General features: G+C 38.9%; 1 protein-coding gene across 2 annotated transcripts in view; it reads left to right on the top strand.

Moving 5' to 3' along the window:
• Positions 1–16,388, top strand: part of GABRB1 (gamma-aminobutyric acid type A receptor subunit beta1) — a 458,545-nt gene that overhangs the window by 336,018 nt on the left and 106,139 nt on the right. The gene's annotated exons all lie outside the window — the stretch shown is intronic.

Genomic DNA, 16,388 nt, shown 5'->3' with positions numbered 1-16,388 from the left:
ACAGAACAAAAAAACAACAACAAAAGCTGTTAAAAAAAAAAAAAAGACCAACTTATAAAGGCAAGACTACTAAAATAACACCTGATGTTTCAATGGAAACTCTGACCCAAAGCAACTAGATGGATGTTCTACAAATATAGTCCACAGATGCAAGCCTAAACTTCTATACCTAGCAAAATTATCAGTCACAGTCTATGAGGGGAAAGATATTTCACAATAAAAACAACATAAGCAATCTCTGCCCACTATATAGCTCTACTGAAGGCACTTAAAGGAAAACTTCTGTCAGAAGAGAAGGTTACCTACATAGTAAAGGGGACAAAGGAAATAAATAATCCCTGAACAGTGAGTCAAACACTTGGGGAAAACCTACACAACAACAAAATAAGAGATATCAATAAGGAGTACTTTAATAACTCTCAATGTGATTGATGGTTTCAATTTCACAATAAAAAATACACAGATTAAGGACTGGAATAGAAAACAATCCCATCCTTCTGCTGCATCAAAAAAAAAACCTATCTCACCATCAGGGACCTCAGATTGTTAATTATTATAGCCACTGTCAAATCAGTGTGGAGAGTCCTCAAAATGCTTAAAAACAGTCTACCCCAAGACCCAGTTATACCACTCTTAGAAATATATCTAAAGGACTACATCTTACTGGAAAGGTAGTTGCTTATTCATGGCATTGCTGCTCTATTTGTAAGAGCCAGGAATTAGAAACATCTAAAATGTTCATCAGCTGTTAAATAGATAATGAAAATTCCAATCCATTCCACCATTCCAATCTCCTACTAAGCCTGGAATCTCTCAACATTTAGAAACTGAACCACAAATACAGTCACTAGATTGCTTAACCATTCTCTCCAATTTTGGAGAGCCCATTCGAAGATATTATTGGCCCAATTGAACCTGAAGAAACCTTAAGAGAACAATGCCCCATTCTCTCAAAGCAGGGGGCAGGTTGAATAAGTTTCTGTTTGCTCACTTGATCTATAAATGCTTATTCTCATTGGGGGTGATCATAAGTCATTATTGGTCTTATACAGAGAATAAATTAGGGGAAATGCAGGAATGTCTCTCTTTGCCTTTATTTTGCATACATAGGCAAGGAGATGGGAGCTGAAAGGAAAGAAAGAGAGATTTAGAAACAAAGAGGGAGGATAGAACAAAAACTAGATGACTGAACCTACTCCTTCACTCAAGGCTTTAATTGTTACTTATAATGAAGGTTATGTCTAAGTCATGGCTATAGAATTTAGTATATTGATACAAAACATGAGCATATCAAATACTTGGCAGATTTTAACACAAGAATATATATCCTAAGTCTAACAGATAGATATGACTCTATCGATATATGTGGTAAATTAGGTGAATAAGGTCTTCAGAAGCCTCAGAGACACACAGAATATGGCGTTTAAAGTTGTTCTTTGACAACAAGACAAGTTAACTCCTGACAACACCCAGCCAACCTCAAAGAAGATTATGGGCTTCAAAAGAACCTCTTTATGGAGATGGCTTCAAAGGTGGCAAACCAACCATGGGGCAAAATGTCCTCGTTCCTGCCACAAACAGAATCTGCCTAAAAATGGGCAATTTAGATGTAGGAAGAGTCGACGGCCTTACTCTGCCAAATCAGAGTAAGCAAGTCCTCAGTAGTTCCTGCCCTGCGAACAAGCCTGGCAGAGAGATTAGGCCAGAAAAGCTGAAGATGAGGCTCCAGCGTTATAAAGTGTACTGGGTGACTGGTCAGGCAGTAAACTGTCTTAAGTCAATTTGTACACTTTGGAGCTGCTAACCCACACTGCTGGTTCACTCAGGAATTGAAGTTTTAGTCCTTCTCAAGTCTCTGAGGGGCATTGAAGACAAGATAGTAGAGTTTTACAACCAAGCTAAGTTGATTAGGGGACAGGTTCATCTTAGATTAAGTTAAAGAAGTTAAGCTATTACAATTGAAATAGGATAGATATTGAATTTCTTTGTTTTTTAATTATTTATTTATTCTTGTTACATCTCAATGGTTATCCCATCCCTTATATCCTCCCATTCTTCCCTCCCTCCCATTTTCCCCTTATTCCCCTTCCCTATGACTGTTCCTGAGGGGGATTTCCTCCCCCTGTATATGCTCATAGGGTATCAAGTCTCTTCTCGGTAACCTGCTGTCCTTCCTCTGAGTGCCACCAGGTCTCCCCCTCCAGGGGACATGGTCAAATGTGAGGCACCAGAGTACAGAAATTTAGACCCAACAAGACAGGAAAGACACTTACTTCAAATGGTACTAATGCAGATGGCCAATTCACTATAAATGTAACATGTATAGAACTCATTATTCTCATGATTGTCACATGGTTCTCCCTGCTGTATGTAGTTTGTTTTATACATGTGTAATAAAATAAAAGTATTAATAAAAATGTGGTACATTTACATAATGGGACATTATTCAACTGTTAAAAATAAAATTTTCAGATAAATGGATGGACCTAGAAGCAATCCCCCTGAGTGAATTAATGTAAACTCCAATAGACAAATATCACATGTTTTCTCTAAAATGTGGCTCTTATCCCTTAAGCTTTAGGTATGTGTGTTTCAACCAGAATAACCACAGCATATAGGCAGCTGCTAAGGGACATTGGTAAGAGAAGAGGATAAACATAAGGAAAAGGAAACACAATATAGTAGAGGGGAACAGAATCTTCAAAAAATGGGGAAATAGAACATAATGTTATAAAAAGATAAAAGGGAAACTAGAATAGGAATATTAAATTGTGAGGTAGAGTAGAGGGCAGGGTAAAGGAGGGACTATGGGAAGGGCTTTTTGAAAAGCCACATATGGAAACCTGCCACAGTAAATGCTTCCTAAAATATGCATATTATGAAAGGAATTTAAATGGAGTTATCATATAATCAGAGAGGACATGCCCTGCCTAGACATCTCATATCATCAAGTAAAATTTTCAGTGCCAGAAATGAGTTAAATCTTGTCAAATCGTTGGCTAAAAGGGTCTCATACAACACACACACACACACACACACACACACACACACACACACACACACACATCTCAGGTTATTGCCAAGGCTGTTGTTTGCTCTCCCCACTGATTTCAAGGCCCTTTTGCTGAGGACAACACTTACTTCTGCCACTGAACATAGATAAATTGAGTCTGTGAACAACTAGAAGGTTAATCTTACTGACTACTGTTCTAGAAGGTACATTGGACACCACTGGAGGAGAAAAGCAATCATCAATATCACCCAAATGTTAAACCCTGAAACCTACAACAGAGACATGTCTACAGGGCATACTGGAACACTAGTGTCACAAATATTATGGGAGTAATGGATCACTTTTTGCTTGGATCTAATACTTATTCTATGAGATAGGACTCATATCTGACCCTAGTAAAGTGGCCAAAACCCTGAGACTGTAAGAACCATACATGAGCCTGAGAGGAAAACCTACTGCCATTTTCTGCTAAAGGAGCTGGGCAATTAAATGCATTTAGTGGCATACTGCTGTCAAGTCAGTGTCTTTCCCAATCCTCATCAGAAAAGCTTCTTGCAGTAGATAGGAACTAACATAGAGACTGACAATTGGACAGTGCTCAGAGAGTGAGAAACTTTTGAGCACTCCATTCTAATTGAAATGTCTTTATCAAACCCCCTCCCTCAAGGCTAATGAATCTATGTAGAAGTTGAGGCACAACAAATTTAAGAGTCAAAGGTGGTGGATGACACCAAGGAAGCAATTTCTTCCAGAAAGAATAATATGATGTATGTATGAACCCAAAGACTGTCACATCAAACATAAGACCTGCACAAGCTCAAAATAGACTTTAAAAAATCCCTTTATGGAGAAAAGGAAATGAACATAAAATCTTACCACTAGCCAAGAAGCCATTGGAAAGTAATACTTGTAGGGAAAGAGAAAGTTTTCTTCAATGGAGTGTAAGTGGAGATGTCTCCAGGGCTAAGGAGTAGTTGGCCAACGGAAAAGAAACTTCATGGTTTGGTTTTGCATTTTGTAGTTTTGTCTTGCTGTTTTTTGTTTTACTTATTTTTGTTTGTTCTGATCATTGTTTTTTAGGTTTTGTTTTATGTTGAGTTTTTTGAGAGAGAGAGAGAGAGAGAGAGAGAGAGAGAGAGAGAGAGAGAGAAAGTTTGACATTCATTGGATAGGAAAATGGGGAGGATGTTGGAGAAGCTGAAGGAGGGGAGAGAATATAATCAATATATATATTTAGCATCTTTTTTTCCTCTATTAATTTATTCTTGTTACATCTCAATGGTTATCCCATCCCTTGTATCTTCCCATTCTTCCCTCCCTCCCACTTTCCCCTTATTCCCCTCCCCTATGACTGTTCCTGAGGGGGATTACCTCCCCCTGTATATGCTCATAGGGTATCAAGTCTCTTCTTGGTAACCTGCTGTCCTTCTTCTGAGTGCCACCAGGCCTCCCCCTCCAGGGGACATGGTCAAATGTGAGGCACCAGAGTATGTGAGAAAATCATATCCCACTCTCCACTCTACTGTGGAGAGTGTTCTGTCCATTGACTAGATCTGGGTAGGGGTTTAAGGTTTACCGCCTGTATTGTCCTTGGCTGGTGCCTTAGTCCCTCCCGAAGCTGCGCGCTCGGTCGAAGAGGACGATCTTCCCCAAATAGAGGAGGACCGGTCTTTGGTCAAGGGTATACGAGTAGCTGTGCTCCTCTGCTAGAACCTCCAAACAAGCTCAAAATATATTTTAATATAAAAAGAACTTTAAAAATAAACAAACTAAGAATAAAACTATGAAATTATACACTAAACAGACAAGGGTGCAATGTTTGGTTGTTTAAGACCATATAAGACAGGTAAGAACCACTGCTAGACAAAATAGACAAAAAACAAGTAAGTGTCTGGGCCCTTAGCCTGATCCCCATGGAAAGCTTGCTTTGTTTTGTCATAAAAGGTTAGATTACAGACAAGAGTGATTCCACACCTAGGAGGGGCTTTTCTCTATGCCTATTAAAAACTGACAGAGCTCAAGATGAAGGCACAAATGACAAAGGCAAGAAAGAATTATTTATGAGGAAAAGCATAAGAAAACTCACTAACTTCATTTTTTCTTAGTTGAGTTAAAAATCACTAATTATGAAAGTAATTCAGTGAAGAAATGCATTTATTAGCTTCCCAGTGGCTTGCTAGAGGAAATACCCCTGACACATAGGTTATAATAACAGTTGTTGAGGGTACTTTGTAGAAACCTTGAAGATTGTGTTTGCTGAGAGCAAAAGGCCCATTGATTCTTTACTAGTACATATGTGTACATGGTGGATAATACAAATAGGGTAAGAGGAGGTGAGGAGATAGCTCAGCCATTAAAATGCCTACTATTTAAGCATAAGAACCTGAGTTTGGTCTCCAAAATTCAAGTTAAAAAGTTTCACACGGTGGTATCTGCTTATAACCTCCGTGTTAAGAAAGCATATATAAGTGGGTCTCTGGGGTTTACTGGGTAGCAAGCAGACAGTCATCCTGCCCTGCTGGGTAAGTTCCAGGCCAAATGAAAGACTCTTTCTCAAAAGAACGAAGTTAGACAACATCTGAGAAATAAGACCCTAGGTTGATTTCTAGATTCCATATATATATGCCTATATTTGCACACAGACCAAATACATATGCACCCACACAAATTTATACACATAAACACTCAAATGTCTGCCTACAAAAACCTCACACATGAGATAAAAAGCTTGGCACTTTTGCTTTCGTATTGTGTCTGTCCCCTTTGTCACCTCAGTCTTTGAGTCATACCATTCTCAGATCAGCATATAGCTGTCAATCATTTCAGAAACGGCTGTCCAATGCTGTAATACAAGATTAGCTTGGTCTATTGCCCACAGAAGGAAATATTTTTGTGTTCCCATCAATGCCAGCACTGGAAGTCCTTCAGTCTTGTCAAGTTCCAGATGCAAAATGATAACACAGAGCTACAAATTATCAGTTGTCAAAGGGAGTGATCACATATTGACAACCAAGCAAAGCCAAGGGGCTTGTGCACAGCAAGAAAAGCATCTTTCAAAATTGTGCCATGACCCATGAACAATTACCAAATTTTAGCCTTCTGTAGAAAACCCATTTAAGCACCCTCCCCCTTGTTAAGTAAATACACTGGTCACCTCTAGGTAGTCCTGGCTTAGTGTTTAGCTTGGCTAGCTGGAGTTGCTATCCCAATAAAAAAAAGCCTTGCCTTTCATGTTCATAATATATAGCAAGCTCAGCCTCTATATCCTAAGACCAGTCCAAATATTACCACTGATAGTTATTTTTTAAGCAAAACTAGAAATAATGGCAGCATGAATGAATGGTTGGGTATTTTTAACTGTTGTGTCCATATTTACATATTCCTGACTCCTGGAAGATCCTCTTACCTTTTTATACTTGTCATTTGTCAGATAAAAGATGCCCCCAAATTACTGCTGATTAAATAAATGATAAAATTATGATAAGCTTCATAGTTTTTGTGGTAGAAATCTTACTGGTCCAAATGCTCTCTCCTCAGTCTCATCTGGGCTAAATGAAACATCTAGAGAGGCCACTGCTCTAGAGTCCAGCTTGCCTGAATCTGGACATATTACCATGACACACTCTGAACTTGGAGCATTTCTACATCTACATCAGGTGTCACTGCCCTTAGCTTCGATGTGACAATAGCACATTAAGACTAATACAAGTAGGGAACTAAACAATTCACTTATGATAGTCAGAACATTGCTTTTCCCTGGGCTGTCATGTCCCAATTCCCAATGCCTGAGAGTATATTATCTGATACAGTGAAGGAGACTCTACAGATGGGCCCAATGGAAGCTCAGGAGTCTTTAAAGAGAGCAGACTATCAGCAACTGGGGAGACATGAGAAGGGAAGTGGAGTTGGCAGAAATATGATTCAAAGGTTGAAGAAAGGCTTCAAAGGCAATGTTTGCAAATAGCCTCTGGAATATGGAAAGGACAAGAAAACTGAGTATCTCCCACCATGTCAAAGAAGTTATGCTTTGATTTAAGGACTTCTTTCTTTAATTTTTAATTTTTTAATTTTTTATAATTTATTCACATTACATCCCAATTGTTACCCCCTCACTCATATCCTCCCATTCCCATCCTCCCTCCCCCTTCTACCCTATTGCCCTTCCCTATTCCTCTAACAAGGTAGGGGCACCCTCCCACAATATGACCACAGCCTCATCTGGATACCCTGCATCCCCTTCTTCTGTGTGCCCGCAAGGCCATCCCACCAAAGGGAAGCAATAAAATCACGGGCACCAGAGTTCATGTCAGAGGCAGTCCCTGATCCCCCGACCCCTCCACATGGAGAATGAGATGTCCATCGGCTACATCTAAACAGGGGGTTAGGTTCCTGCATGCATTGTCCTTGGTGGATGCATCAGTTTGTGCAGGACCCACTGGGTCCAGAGCCACTGGCTTTGATGATCTCCTTGTGTAGCTCCTGACGCCTCCAGGTACTTCCATCCCCCAACTTTTCCATATGAATTTCAGCTGCAAGTCAGGACTTCTTTTTAAAATTAGTGGAAGTTCCCTGGAATCTATAAAGGTGACCTTAACAAAAACTTCTAGTAATGGGGGATAGAGATCCTGAACTGGTCATCTTTTGTAACCAAGCAAAGCTTTCAGCTTGCAAGAAACATTGGGGTAATGGTGTAGAACTTGTGGGAGTGGCCAACCAATAGCTGGTCCAACTTGAGACTCATACCACAAGAGAGATCCCATGCCTGACACTGCCTGGACGGCAGTAACCAGACAGGCTGGACAGCCCAGAGACTAGGGATAGAACCGAATATGCTTGACCAAAAAATAAAATAAAGTGTTTATACATGTTTAAGAGTGTGTGTGTGTGTGTGTGTGTGTGTACAGACAAAACAGTGCCACAATACGTGTGTGGAGGTCAGAAGACAAGTTTGGAGAGCTGGCTCTCTCCTTACACCATAATTTCCAGGAATTAAACTCAATGTTCAGGCTTGTACAATAAGCAGCCTTAACAGCCCTGATTTCATGATGGGCCTCCAGAACTTTAAAGTAAATTTGTATAGTCTTAAGCCAGTATATGGCTATTTTTCATGGTTACAGTCTACAATGCTCAGTACAGTGCCTGCCATGTACCATCCTAGCCATATGATACTACCTAAGCCACAATGACCCCACAGGTCTAGGAGGTAACAGTGGGTAAAACCTACAATCTCCTAGCTGTGTGAGCTTAATATCTTCCCCCAAGTTGCTGAAGCTCCCAAAGGACTTGTGTGGTTTCTCCATCTCCAGTATGGAAACAGAAAAGTCCTACTCAAGATGAGTTGGCTTAATCAAGAACAACTGTCTCAGTAGATAACAGTTACAGGAGGCAGCCCCATTAATGCTGTCACAATATAGAATTCAGTCCCAACGAGAATAAAGTATCAATGCACAGTTTAGTATATATGCTCCTGTGCTCCCAAGTGCACATTTGCTGTTTGTTAGTCCTAGATTAGGTGAACAGAGAAAAATATGTTATCACAGTAAGGCAAAAAAATCTTGAAATTTGATACAAGATGTGAGTATGAGTGAATATTTTAGGCTTTTTAAGCATTGACCCACTTGGTTCTCACATGTAAGTTTCCTAAAAGCTCACACATAGTAAAACAGAGGCATCCTTTTTGTTTCCTTATCAGTCATGCCTCATGTCAATGGGATTTCATCTTCAAAAACCCATGTGCTTGCTACACAGTCTAACCTCCCTAGCACCCAGTCAAAGTTAGAGTGGCCAATGTAGAAGCACACATTCTAGGGTGAGAAGGGAATGCCTGTGTGCTTATTAGCCATGACACAGGCTATCCTATCATCTTTTCATATCAGTTTCTTTGTGTGGTACACCTAACAAGGATTAATGATGTTTCTGAGAGGCCAAACAAGCCATGGGCCATTCTGCAAACACTTCGCTGAATGGGACTGATAGCAATCTTATCATTGCCCCTCACAACCTCACAGGCAAGTGTACCTGGGGTTTAAGCCACTTATGGGCCGACACTCCCTGGATAGAGTTTTGTCAGCATCGAGAACCATGCCAGCCTCAGAAATTAGAGATGATTTGCAGTTCCAGTGGTGCCTAAGGTCGAGGGCTGTGCAGCTTAAACCTTAATGAATAGGAGGAGCAGTAGCAGCATTCCTGCTCCTGGGACCACAGTTATAACAGCCCACTGCAGTTTCTGATCTAACCTTCAAAATGTCGATAAATTAGATTATAATGTAAGCTGTTCTAAATGACTTTGAAAGAACAGATGAATGATCTGCTTTCATGCAGCCACCTCTGGGAAATCTGTCTTTATAACATCTAGTTAATGGCTTTGCCTGTAGCTGGTTCTTCCCTCTTGTTCTTTGATTCACAATCTGCCAATAATAGTATTTCCACACACAGAGGATAAATACCTTCAGTGTAGAACATTAGAAACAGAATGTTTAAAAGAAATGATTCAACTTTGAAGCCCTTAATCAATCTAGTTTTGTGATCTTTGATACCTTTAATTCCACAAAATGTTCATATAATCATCTTGCTTAATTCAGAGTGAGTGCGTTGCCAGGAGGGTGTGAATTAACAATAGCGCTGCATCATTGCTTCCAGCTATCATATTAGACAAGGAGAACGAATGAAAACACAGAGAGATATCATTCTTAGAGGAGGTTTGCTGGTGACTCTCACCCAAAGACACAAGAGCCAGATAGTTCTGCCTGGGGACATCTCTCTTTTTGTTGATGGTCTTGGGGAGCTCTGCTGAGCAATTTTTCCCCATGCCAATTGCTCATACACTCAGTTCACTTAACTGGGTTAAGTGGTTATGACATCGAGAAATACCAAATACTCAGCATTAAACTCCAGCTCTCTCCATGTCTCCCAGACTAAACCCTAGATATGTGAGCTGTGTCAGATCCCTGTCTCAGTCCCAGTATTCTTTCTCTTCAAGAAGGTCTTGATAAGTATTCATGGACCATATTAGTATTTTTGTGGCTTTCTTCCAGCTACTACTAAATAATTTGAAGAAAGTATCCACCTAGTCAAAGTTGGGCTCCTGAAACCCTTCTGGGACTTTGAAATTTACAAGACAGACAACTCAAGATGGAGGTGTTCTGTGTCAGGCAACCCCAGCAGCTACATTTCCTGAAAGTCCATGAGTTGTTTTCTTGATTAATTTATTAATCGTTTCTATTTTATATCACAATGGGATATGTGAGGAGAAGAAGTCAAGGGACCCAAGCAGTAATAGCACAAATCACAGAGTGCGGGTCAAGCCTTGGTCATGTGGATTCTGGTAATGAAATCAATTTTACGTCTTACAGGTATAAATGAATAAATTAATCATAACAAATTGAAACCATAAATTCAGTTACTTTTTGCAAAATTTGGAATTTTCATCATAATCCCTGAAAACACGCATATAAGTAACATTATACAGTCTGTGCAGGTTGTAGTTATGTATTTAAGAACAGATATAGCTGGGTGTGGTGGTGCACGCCTTTAATCCCAGCACTCAGGAGGCAGAGGCAGGTGGATCGACCTGAGTTCGAGGCCAGCCTGGTCTACAAAGGGAGTCCAGGACAGCCAAGGCTACACAAAGAAACCCTGTCTCAAAAAAACCAAAAAAAAAAAAAAAGAGCATATATACAGACATGAATGTAGCAACAGTTAGTGAAAAGGGAAACCATGAATATTTATTTATCTATTTATTTATTTATTTTACATCCTAGTCATAGCCCTTCCTCCTCTCCTCCTCCTCCCATGCTCCCTCCCTCTTCTCCCTATTTCCCTTCCCCTATCCCTCAGAAAAGCGGAGCCCCCACCATCAACTCACCCTAGAACATCAAGTCACATAAGGACTGAGCACATCTTCTTCCTCAGTGGCCTGACAAAGCAGCCCAGCCAGGGGGAAGTGATCAAAAAGCAGGCAACTAAGTCCTTGTCAGAGAAGCCCCTGTCCCCTTTCTAAGGGACCCACATGAAGACCAAGCTGCCCACCAGGTATATATGTGGGGGGGCCTAGGTCCAGTCCATGCATGGTCCTTGGTTGGTGCTTCAGTCTTCACAATCCCCCATGGGCCAGGGTTAACCAGAAGCCATGGATTTTAAAGAGTGCAAAGAGGGGCATATGGGAGGTTTAGAGGGAGGAAGGTAAATTATGCAATCATATTACAATTTCAAAAACTAAAATAATTTTAAAACACAACAAAAATAAATTGGTATTAAGAGAGATTAAGGATCAAAATCATATATTGTCCTTGCTTTCAAATGTGTGTTCTCCTTAAACATATATGCATATATATACATATATATGTATATATTAATCACATTAAGATTATGAAGTGATTTAATACAAACTTATGCTGTATAGATTGGAGTTTCCTATGAGATTTCATTTTATTAAAGATTTCATCAGAGGAAAAATGTTCAAAAGCACTCTGTCACAGATGTCCTTAGCCTCAACGATGGTAGTGTTGAACAGTTGACAGTTGGTGTTCTGGAAGACTCTCTTGTCACTGTGGGATGCTTAGCAGCAACTCCGGCCTCCATTAAGCTCGATTCTAGTATCAAAGTCCAGGGTCAATGTAATCATCAATAATGTCTGAAGACATTGCCAAATGTCCCTGGTGGAACAAAGACCTTCCTGAGAAGAGATGTCACTTCTGAGTTCTGGGGAATAGGAGGAATATGGGGAATTCCCAGTGCATGCTCATGGGTGCAGATCTTCAGTCTTTTATCATACGTCAAAGTCTCCAGCAGACAGAGTGACTTTAACAAGTGTTTTAGTATAGATTGTGCAACTTAACTCAAGGTATTAAAATGATATTCAGTCTGCAATAGTTGTGTTGTAAAACTGTATGTTCAGAAAACTAAAGATAGCATGCCATATTGATGATGATGAGTTTAAATTAAATGACCCGTATGGTCATGGAAGCAGGAAGAATGCTGAAATATAATAAAATCCCTTATGTGGTAAATCTGAATTAAATTGGCTCATGTTCTGGGTAAGAAGGCTCCAAGAGTGTCCAGATGAACTTTCACCTTCCTAAGGAGAGCCAAGAAGAATTAGCAAAGTACTAGGGATTAACTAACATTGTTGAAAGCACATATAGTCCTAGAACAACTCACTTTGCTATCAATAATGTACACTCTGATGTATATGTTCATTAAAACAGATAGGATATTTTTGCTTAGGAAGTGACTTTACATGAATACAATATAGTTTTATTGATGTTGCCTATAGTATCTCATTTTGTATTATTTTTTTCCAGAGGATCCACATTTTATATGTATGTACAGTTTGTATAAACTATGCACCACAATGAAGTTTGGATCAGTAATCACCCCACGTATTATGGTGGCCCCCTAATATTATAACAAGACAGAAACCTTCTCTTCCTAGTGGTAACACTGTGTTTACATCGTAGCACACCATCACAGTGAGCTTCTCACTGGTTTATAGACATGCAGCTATAAACAAGCCTACTCTGCTGATGGTCATGAAAGTGCAGTCATTACATGGCTGTGCTCTTTGTTTGTGCATTTATAATACTAGCCATTATCACTTTAGAAGGTTCCCCTTTAACTTAAAAACATAAGTTTACTGTAAACCAAAAGATATTACGTTGCTGGCAGTTTTATGTAGTTTGTGCTTCTCACCCTCTCAGCTACACCAACGGGTTATCCCAAGAAATAAACCTACACTACCCAGCTTTGTGGAACCATGTTCTATAATGTTCGTGCATCATAAGCAATGGACTTCCCAGAATGTGCCCTAATATTAAGTGAGACACACCTGTATGTTATGTGTGCATATATATGTAAATGAACATGTAATGTTGGTATACATATCTGTGCTGTATGTTATAATAGCTAATTATACACTGAGATATATGTCCATATCTAGTATCCTATTGTACTATATGTAGCATACATGTGTGTATACTGTTGTGTTATAATAAATCCAGAACATCTTCATTTACAAAACTAAACAATAGGAAGCAACATAAATGCCCACCAGTGGGATTAAGAAAGTATCAAAAAAAGTAGGCAACATCTGCCAACATGTGTCCAAAGTGAAAAAGATAAACATGCAATTAATACCTTCTATCTATCACATCAGTTCAATTTTGTACATAGATGTAACAACTATGTTGTTTTCAGAATGAAAGCTTAGTTTGGCTGCTACTGACAATATAATTATTTTATAAGGAAAAAAAAAAAGTAGGCAACAAAGTCCGTATCAGAGATGAGGTGGTATGAGTGGGTAGAGGAGCCCTCCTTCTCTCAGGAATAGGGGAGAGAGGGAGGGGGAGAAGGGAAGGAGGGTAGGACTGGGAGGAGATTAAAAAGGAGGGGGTTATGGTCAGGATGTAAAGTGAATAAATTTAAAAATAAAAAAAGAAGGTGAATTATGTCATTTCCACACATGAAAGGTTAAGAGTAAAGTCAGTTTTCATGAGACAGACTTATTATTTACTAATACAGAAACTTTGTGATATGAACTAGTGTAGCAGAGACTTCCCCTTGCTAAAACAATTTGCAAAGAAATGTCCATATACAGTCATTTCTCCAGTTTGCTTTCCATTGTTGTGATAAAGACTATAACCATGAGTTATTAAGCAACCCAAGTCAAAGACATAAACTCAGGTAGTGCAGGAACATGGAGTCAGGAGAGCAGAGAAGCAGAACCTGAAGCAGAAAAGATGGACGCCATCAGCTCTGCACTGCTCCCTGTAGTTTGTTCAGCTTGCTTTTTTATACAACCCAGGACTACCTGCCCAGCAGTCGCACCACCATAGTGAGCCAGACACCCCCCATATCAGTCACTAATCAAGAAGATGTCCCAAAGACTTGCCCACAGGCATATTGGATGAAGGCATTTTCTCACTTGAGCTTCCCTCTTCCCAGATGACCTTAGCTTGTGTCACGTTGACAAAAATGAAAAAAATGGAAAACACTAACCAGCACATATCTACTAAAGTATAACATAAAAGAAACTTACAGTTAAATCTGTGTCTTTAGAACTTACACTTTATATAGGCCTATATCTTTAAGAAAGTATTTTCTAAAGTGATATCACATAACTATGAAGAGTAGAGTAGCCATTTGATTTTGAGTTACTCTCAGACTCTATATTCCAGAAAAACAGCCCAATAGAAAAATCAAGGGATGATAGAAGTCCAGGTAGGACATCCAGAGTCAGGGTCCTAGAATTTACCACCAGTTCCTAAGGTCACTGGAGCCTGTAAGTGTGCTTTAAGCTTGGACTCCAGGACACTGTTTCCTCCCTCACAAAACCTTTTAAGTGTGAATGGGTCAGGGTTTGGGAAATTAATCTGACAGTTCAAGTAGGGTCTGTGAGACACCATAAGGCATAAAAGGCTGATTTCATTGCTGCTGTTGTATTGGGTGGCATTGGGGGGGGGGGATGGGTGATATTTGGTGCGTAGTAAAACTTCCTCCTATTCAAAATTCAGCAGATACTGATGTAGACATTGTTAAGATGCTAGAGAATATGAGAAGTGGCATGACACATAACAGCTATAAGAGCAACTTATATATAAGGAATATCTGTTAAGTACAGAATATAGAGTACTGGGAGAATAATTACACACACATTAGATCTTTTCTATCCACACAGTAGTCCTGGTTAGTAGGTTCATTGATTTATGAGGTCACTAAGCCTAATGGAGCTTATTTAGCTACCCCAAGCTCACAGCATTAGTGAGCTAACACTAAGAGTCAACCAGAACTACAAAGTTTTTGACAGCTTTACTGTGATGTCTTTGTCATGTAACTATTGTGCATGATGAATTAATTACATTAATAATGAATATAATGGAATGCTAGCAAACTAAATTCAACAATGTACTAAATTAACCCTTCACCAGGAACAAGTAGCATTTATTTCAAGAATAAGAGGGTTGTTGAACATATACAAATTGAAGTGTAAGATAAGCCCACAATAGGATGAACCTGCATGATCTTCATAAAAGATGCAGAAAAAGCTCAATACATTTTCATAATAAAGACTTTCAAAATCTAGGCATAACAAAGAGCTGGCCATAATCAATAAATGTTGAACTCAAAGTCAAAGGTACACATTTTATAACATCAAATTATAATACAATTTTATAATAAACAAAAGTGAGTAGGACCAGAGAACCCAGATATAAAGACATATCTACACTTAGCTGATCATCAACAAAGACACCAAGAACAAATAGAAAAGATGATCTCTTCAACAAATTTTGTTTTAAATACTGAACATCTACATTCAAAATGCTCCAGAAATTTTGATATCTACCTCACAACATATAAAATCAACCAAAGATCATCAAAGAATCAAACATAAAAAAGTAAAGTGCCAACAAATCACAAGGGGAAATTTTGGCACTAGGCTTGGTAAGAACTTTGTAGCCATGAAACAAAAGTCCCGGACAACAAAAGCAAAATCAGATGGGTGGGATTAAAGCAAACTAAAAATTTTTATATAGTAAGGAAAATAACGAGCTTGTAATGTGTGTAATCTGTGTATTTCTTAAATGGTTAATACCCAAAATGTAAAAAGAGCAATCCCAACAAAAGTATAAGTATCTCTATTGTAAACAGAACAAAGACTCCAAATTTTTTAAAAAAAATTTTTTTGAGTCAACAGACATGAGCAGAAGTGCCCAGTAATTCTAAGGGTAATTAAATCAAAACTACAAAGAAATAGCATTAAACACATGTGGGGCTACTATTAAAGAGAAAAAGAAAAGTAAATGATTACCCATTGTTTGTCTTACTGTATGACACAATTGTGTTCTTCCTGCTCAATGTTTCCTTGGTGAGTTACTGGCCTTTTATGTTTCCATATGAATTTTAGAATTACTTCTTCTATTTTTGTAAAACATAAAACAAAGTTATTGCCTAAAATAGTAAGCTTAATGGCATGCATATTTTACTACAATAATTTTTTCACAAAGACATCATTGGCGTTTTGGCAGTTATTAGCATTGATCTGAGAGAATACTTTGTCATACATTTTCAGGACACTAATTCTGACTGAAGAGCATCGATCATGTTTCCACTTATTTGTCTTTTCAGCTTTCCTTCATGGAGGTTTTACCATTTTCAGCATACAGGTCTGTCTCCTCCCTGGCTAACTCAAATCCTAAGTATATTGTTCTTGCTTCAGTAAATGGGATTGCCTTTTCAGAGATTTCTGTGCTGGTGTATTATACAAATAACAGTGCTTGTTTTCCAAATCCTCGTTGTATCCTATCAGTTCACATGGTCCAGACGCCAGTTCCGGTAGCTCTTTTTTAGGAACTCTTCACCGCTTTCTATCTATGCAATC

Source organism: Acomys minous (assembly GCF_964271855.1).
Source record: "Acomys minous genome assembly, chromosome: 10".
Taxonomy (NCBI): domain Eukaryota; kingdom Metazoa; phylum Chordata; class Mammalia; order Rodentia; family Muridae; genus Acomys; species Acomys minous.
This window is presented reverse-complemented; position numbering and strand designations above follow the sequence as displayed.